This window comes from Salvelinus fontinalis, chromosome 5, assembly GCF_029448725.1.
Source record: "Salvelinus fontinalis isolate EN_2023a chromosome 5, ASM2944872v1, whole genome shotgun sequence".
Classification (NCBI taxonomy): domain Eukaryota; kingdom Metazoa; phylum Chordata; class Actinopteri; order Salmoniformes; family Salmonidae; genus Salvelinus; species Salvelinus fontinalis.
In genome coordinates, this window is record NC_074669.1 from 58,188,932 (window position 1) to 58,196,868 (window position 7,937).

Sequence of the window (7,937 nt, forward strand, 5' to 3'; positions counted from 1 at the left end):
TTTACAAAAGCTTTGTTAAAGAACAAGAAGACCCACACACTGTTTACAAAAGCTTTGTTAAAGAACAAGAAGACCCTCACACTGTTTACAAAAGCTTTGTTAAAGAACAAGAAGACCCTCACACTGTTTACAAAAGCTTTGTTAAAGAACAAGAAGACCTGCACACTGTTTACAAAAGCTTTGTTTAATCAGCACAACAGTTTTCAGCTGTGCTATCATTATTGCAAAAGGGTTTTCTAAAATTAGCATTTTAAAATGATATACTTGGATTAGCTAACACAACATGCCATTGTAACACAGGAGTGATGGTTGCTGATAATGGGCCTCTGTACGCCTATGTAGATATTCCATAAAACAATCAGCCGTTTCCAGCTGCAATAGTCATTTACAACATTAACAATGTCTACACTGTATTTCTGATCAATTTGATGTTATTTTATTGGACAACAAATGTTATGTTCTTTCAAAAACAAGGACATTTCTAAGTGACCCCAAACTTTTGAACGGTAGTGTACATCTACATGATGTATTGTTACACCATGTAGGAGCAGTAGAGACCTAGTCTGTTCATTATATACATCTACATGATGTATTGTTACACCATGTAGGAGCAGTATAGACCTAGTCTGTTCATTATATACATCTACATGATGTATTGTTACACCATGTAGGAGCAGTATAGACCTAGTCTGTTCATTATATACATCTACATGATGTATTGTTACACCATGTAGGAGCAGTATAGACCTAGTCTGTTCATTATATACATCTACATGATGTATTGTTACACCATGTAGGAGCAGTATAGACCTAGTCTGTTCATTATATACATCTACATGATGTATTGTTACACCATGTAGGAGCAGTAGAGACATAGTCTGTTCATTATATACATCTACATGATGTATTGTTACACCCTGTAGGAGCAGTATAGACCTAGTCTGTTCATTATATACATCTACATGATGTATTGTTACACCATGTAGGAGCAGTATAGACCTAGTCTGTTCATTATATGCATCTACATGATGTATTGTTACACCATGTAGGAGCAGTATAGACTGACAGTAGCTGGCTACTTATTTAGATTTAGTTTCACCTAATGAAACTGCCTTAAATGTGCTGTAGTAAAAGAAACTGTATTCGCACTAATCAATCAACACATTCCTGTCTTTGTATGTCTCAATATAATAGTATTATTTAATGAAATCCATTTAAAATAATATTTTCCTCAACTGCGTTTCCCACTCCAGTCAGCAGACGGCGATTTGCGTCGTTCAGGCGATGCTGCTATCGTGACGTATAATGTAGTGGACGGTTCTTCAAAAACAACAAGTCAACCACCTCGGTAGCTTGCTAGCCAACGTAGCCGAAAGATTCAAGCTGTTTTTACGCTTTCGGTGTATATTAGCTGCTGTGTTTTAGACACACTTCTATCGTATATACTTGTTAGCCTATTTAATTTAATGTTACGTTATTTTTTATTAGTCAGATATAGTAGCTGGCTGGTTAAATTAGCACTAGTTTAGTCGCTAATGATAGCTAGCTAGCTAACATCCCCGAACATGAGGTCAGTAAGCTTCTCCCCTCCTGGTAAAGAAGAAGGGGTCTGCTGGACGGAGAAAGAAGCTCTGGGGCTGAACATTGTAGTGAAAGAGGAGAAGGAAGAGGAGGATGTCACAGTTAAAAATAAATTGAGGGCGAGGCTGTTACAGTGAAAGAGGAAGAAGTGTTCACAGTGAAAGAGGAGGATGAGAAAGAGATGCCGTTTTTGACGTGAAGAAGGAAGGGGAGATTTCTGTCACATTGAAAGATGAAGAGGTGGAGATAGGAGATCTGATTTACACCAGTAAGTACCGCCTTAAATTGGGTTTTCACTTTGGATATTCGGAGTTGGCTCGTCAATACCTCATCAAGGGAGGGTCCTAGGATGATGACTGACATGTCTAGAATCAGACGACGTAGAGAGCAAGCTACCCCTTGTTTTCTCCGTTCCGTTTCCAAAAAGTGACTTAACATATATATTTGAGAAGGGTCTATCTGGGGGCCACGGCATGTAGTGATTTTAATGTAGTTATGATTTACAACACACAGTGCCCCCCAATAGTGCCATGCGAGAGTTGGGTTGGCTACACCAACGATAATGGATATACTGACAATAAGTCTCTGCCCTAACAAGCGGAATCGTTGTCCACAAAGCGGCACTGTGGGTTGTCTAGCTCCCGCCTATCCTTTCTTTGGATTGGTGGATCTTATTATTATTGTTATCTATTGTTTATATTCTATGAGGGTTGTTGTCGTCAACCGCCTGTATTCAATGGAGAGAGATGCTAAGCTACTAGCATGAATATGCATAGCGATCTGGAGACAACTCCTATAGTGTTTTTTATCAAAGTTGTCGGTATGTCACGTGTCCACATAACAATTTAAGAATTACGACACTTCTGTAGATCAAGTAAACCTCACGTAGCAAATAAGCCATCCATTTTGTTGTTGACCAAATTCAACACTTTACACATTGGGTTGATAATTGTTTCCACTAGAGAGACAACCAATTGGGTACAACCTACTGTAACCTACTGACACGACCTAGAGAGAAAACCAATTGGGTACAACCTACTGTAACCTACTGACACGACCTAGAGAGAAAACCAATTGGGTACAACCTACTGTAACCTACTGACACGACCTAGAGAGAAAACCAATTGGGTACAACCTACTGTAACCTACTGACACGACCTAGAGAGAAAACCAATTGGGTGCAACCTACTGTAACCTACTGACATGACCTAGAGAGAAAACCAATTGGGTACAACCTACTGTAACCTACTGACATGATCTAGAGAGAAAAACAATTGGGTACAACCTACTGTAACCTACTGACATGACCTAGAGACAAAACCAATTGGGTACAACCTACTGTAGCCTACTGACACGACCTAGAGAGAAAACCAATAGGGTACAACCTACTGTAATTGCATGAGAAAATAATGGTACCAGTCAAAAGTCTCCATGACTCTGCCGTTGTGCTGTATAATTTGTGAATTTTGTCTCTTGTATAATAAGGGACTATCATTTGTCCCAACATCACAGGACACAGACTTTGATAAAGACTTCCAAAAGTTTTTCCACAGTTTGAGATCGACTGAGTTTTTTTTAATGGGGTTTCTCCCTGTGCACCTGCCAATGTAAATTCATTGAACGAGACAAGTTACCAGACAGGACATATTGCTGATGCTCTTCCTATTGATAACCTGAATGACAATTAACTTGTTGGTGGTCGTGATGACGGCCTTTCCGATGACGTCCATCGGGATTCCCCCCCAAAAAGAAGACGCTCTGGATTGATCACTGGAGTCAGATGTGAAGGAGGAGGTTGATCATCAGGAGTCAGATGTGAAGGAGGAGGTTGATCATCAGGAGTCAGATGTGAAGGAGGAGGTTGATCATCAGGAGTCAGATGTGAAGGAGGAGGTTGATGGCCACATCAGTGAATCATACTTTTTGAAGAAAAGTCTGATGAAACAAATATAGAACTGTTTGGCCATAATGACCATCGTTATGTTTGGAAGAAAAAGGGGGAGGCTTGCAAACCAAAGCTCACCATCCCAACTGTGAAGCATGGCGGTGGCAGCATCATGTTTGTGGGGGTGTTTTGCTGCAGGAGAGACTAGTGCACTTCACAAATTAGATGGCATCATGAGGTGGGGAAATTATGTGGATATATTGAAGCAAAATCTCAAGACATCAGTCAGGAAGTTAAAGCTTGGTCCAAATGGGTCTTCCAAATGGACAATGACGCCAAGCATACTTCCAAAGTTGTGGCAAAATGGCTTAAGGACAACAAAGTCAAGGTATTGGAGTGGCCCTCACAAAGCCCTGACCTCAATCGTATAGAAAATGTGTGGGCAGAAATGAAAAAGCGTGTGCGAGCAAGGAGGCCTACAAACCTGACACAGTTACACCAGCTCTGTCAGGAGGAATGGGCCAAAATGCACCCAACTTATTGTGGGAAGCTTGTGGAAGGCTACCTGAAACGTTTGACCCAAGTTAAACAATTTAAAGGCAATGCTACCAAATACTAATTGAGTGTATGTAAACTTCTGACCCACTGGGAATTTGATGATGTAAAAGCTGAAATAAATCATTCTCTCTACCATTATTTTGACATTTCACATTCTTAAAATAAAGTGGTGATCCTAACTGACCTAAGACAGGGAATTTTTACTAGGATTAAATGTCAGGAATTGTGATGAGATTAAATGTATTTGGCTAAGGTGTATGTAAACTTTCGACTTCAACTGTAGGTACCGTTACTGTGTTAAAAACAGAGGCAGTGGTGGGACTGATGTGTGTGGTGTTAAAGGGGAAATCTGAAATTTGTTTCTAAACATTGGAGTAAAAAAATAATGACAGCTTTGTTATTGTTTCAACTGCAGATTGGTTGTTTGTTGTGTGGCTTTTTTAAAGGGGCAACCTAGGTTTTAAACAGAAACAAAATGGCAGCCCAGAGACCTGAGCTGTGTTGGAATACTCATACTAACTGTACTATTTGTGACGTACACTGAGTTTGTAGTATGCTTATTGGTCGCAGTATGATATAGTTGGTTTAGCCAAAAGTTCCCTGGTAAGCAAGCATTTCTAAACTTTATTCACTGTTATGGGGTACTATTTTGGTGTGATGTCATTATGGGGTATTGTGATGTCATTATGGGGTATTGTCTGAAGATAGATCATTTAAAAAAAACTGTCATCCATTTTAGAATAATAGCCAAATAACATTTTACTGGTTGAAGTCGTTTTTAAATACGAAGTAGTACATTTTTGACAAAAACATAAACATTATATTAATCAGGACATTCAAATGAACCTTACAATTATAATCCAAAGTTGTGTGAAATGCACTCATAAGCAACCTGTAAATGGAGGCTATATCTGCTGTCAGCCTATGAGAACTCCCCTGAGTTTTCCCCCACGGTGGTGAATTAGTGAATAGACACAGAGCTTAATGTGAGTTTCCTTGAGTAGCACTCCTGATCTTGCACTGATAGTGTGTTGTCATATTCAGAATACACTGTGGAAAAACTCAAATCTTTGCTCACCTTTTTTGCTCCAGGCAGATATACAACATCCATAACTAGTGGTTTCTGCATTATCAGGGAGGTGTTTCTGCAACCAAATTACATGTGCATCGCCCTTGTCGCAATTTTAGAAAACACAGAAAGGGGCCTATATTGGAGACCAAAAGTCATCTGGCACACTGCTTAGGATTTCAACAACTTTTACTTTTTTCTAGCCTAAAATCATTGATGTTACTACTAATGTGAAAAAAAGACTAAATATGACTATTGTTGCTCACTTGACTGTCTTAAGACAATTGTCAAGTAATTTTAACATTCATTACAGACGTCAATTGTTGTACAACATCATGGCTATGCTGTTGGCATCACCTTTTACAGTGGATTTCTGCTGTTGTGGGCCTTTAACCATCTGTCTGACTTGTTGTTTACACAGGACAGAGACGTGACTATTGTGGATCCTCTGGGGAGCCTCAACAACATCATGAAGCTGACGAGGCAGAGAAGAGTCCCTCCCGATCAGAACACCTCATGAAACACCAGAGGAGACCCACAGGGAAGAAATCTCACTGCTGCTCTGACTGTGGGAAAGGTTGCAAATCTTCATCAGAACTTAAAATACATCAGCGAGTACACACAGGAGAGAAATCTCACCACTGTTTTGATTGTGGGAAGAGTTACTTAAGATCAGAATCACTAAAAGTACACTTGAGAATTCACACTGGAGAGAAACCTTATAGCTGTGATCAATGTGGGAAGAGTTTCTCACTCAAGCTGCCTTATAGTACATCTGAGAGCACACACCAGAGAGAAACCTTACCACTGCTCTGACTGCGGAAAGCGTTTTGTTAGTTCAACAGATTTAAAATCACACCAGAAAATACACAGAGTAGAGAAACCTTTTAACTGTACTCAATGTGGGAAGAGGTTTAATCACTCAAGCTGGCTGATAGTACATCTGAGAGCACACACAGGAGTGAAACCTTATAGCTGTGATCAATGTGGGAAGAGATTTGTTACATCTAGCCATCTGACTATACACCAGAGAACACACACAGGAGAGAAATCTTATAGCTGTAGTCAATGTGGGAAGAGTTTCTCAGTCAAGCAGCCTGGTATCACACCAGAGAACACACACAGGAGGGAAATCTCATAGCTGTGATCAATGTCACAAGAAATACTCTGTTAAAAGATCTCTGATCAAACATCAGAAAATACATACATAAAGTAGTTGTTTCATGATATCAATGAAATGTCACAATGTAGAATGTTTGAATGATGTCACAATGTAGAATGTTTTAACATTGTAGTAGGAATACAAAGGATTTGAATTTGTTAAAAGTCCATATTGATACAGAAACACTAAACCATGATTTAGATGTATTAAGAACAAGTTGATTGACAAAGTCATGAAAAATGGAATAAACCACATTTTGGCTCTGATAAAAGATATGGCTCTGGGGTCAAAATGATCCATGTCAGAACTATGGTTCAATGTAAATATGTAGTGGGCCTAAAGTTTGTTTTAAATTATCACTCATTAAACACGAATCAATCAACACATGCTTCTCTTTGAACGACTTAATATAATATTACACTTTTATGAAATAAATGAAAATAAACTTTTGGTTCCTCAACTGCGTTGCCCACTCCAGTCAGCAGAAAGAGACGCAGCAGAAGTGCCTCTTTTTATATTTGATTTGATTTATATATTTTTTTATTCAAAATGCAGATCTACAATTTACATTGTTACATCATACAGAACAGAACACAGGCATTAACGAGAAAATACTAAAACAGACAAAACATATAAATAATTAACTATTCTAGTGTAGTTGTAATCACTCTGAAAAAATCTATAATGATTCAGGAAGATGTTATTGTTGTTGTTATTCACTAGGATTAATGTTTTAATAAAATAGTTACATTCAATCAGAAAAATGTGTCATTTTGGTGTGGAATTTTGGATTTTTTGTTTGTGTATAAAGTATTTGGCAACAAGAATAAAAAAAATGAACAATCATTTCAATGGTCTTGTTATCATTGCAATAGTAACATATTATATCTTTCATGTCAAAAACATGGGTCGTGTTCATAATGGTAAATAAGTATTTTTCAAGGTTTTCCCAAAATTCTGACACAAATTTACCTTAAAGAACAAGTGGGACAGATTCTCACCTTTTTATCACAGAAAACGCAGATATCATCAACAGCCACAAATTTGGATATCATAGAATTACATGGATATACAGTATCTTATGTAAAATTTTAAAGTGCACTTCCTTAACTTTGTTTGGTATACAATATTTGTAAGGCCTTAACCAGGCATTTTTCCAGACAATGTCAGGAATAATAAGCATGTTCCAGAAACATTTTCCTCTCGGTGGAAGTTGGTTTTGTGAATGAAGAATTTGTCTTATATATGTATTACAACAAGATTTCTCAAGTAAGCCCACGCCTTCCAATCTGAGTTCTGGATAAACTTTGTGATCATTACCAAAGCTAAGATGAGTTTTCATTAGTGTAGTTAGACCACTGGGAACGGCTTTGATCACAGAAATAAACACTGAAAGGAATTGGAAACTCTTTTAATGTTATAAATTGTTCAAATGTAAGAATATTACCCCTGTTGTCAAAAACATCAAGAACAAAGTCATTATTCTTCTCATGCCAGCTGGGGTAGAACAATGACTTATTCCTTACAGTTATGTCTGAATTATTCCACCAAAGAGCTTTATGTGGGGAAAAATTGTGTAGGAAACATATTTTCCAGGCCTTAAAGCTTGTTGGTGAAACCTAGACAATTTAGCGGGTAATCTTTCAGGAATATAATGACATTTAAGTAAAAATTGAAGACCT

The 7,937-nt window shown here is 38.0% G+C and overlaps 1 long non-coding RNA gene across 1 annotated transcript; it reads left to right on the plus strand.

Moving 5' to 3' along the window:
• The first annotated feature begins 1,164 nt into the window (after window positions 1–1,164).
• On the plus strand, window positions 1,165–7,101 carry LOC129855939 (uncharacterized). Its single transcript, XR_008759578.1, has 2 exons — window positions 1,165–1,849; window positions 5,515–7,101. It is a non-coding gene; the product is annotated as an uncharacterized LOC129855939 (long non-coding RNA).
• Window positions 7,102–7,937: the final 836 nt, after the last annotated feature.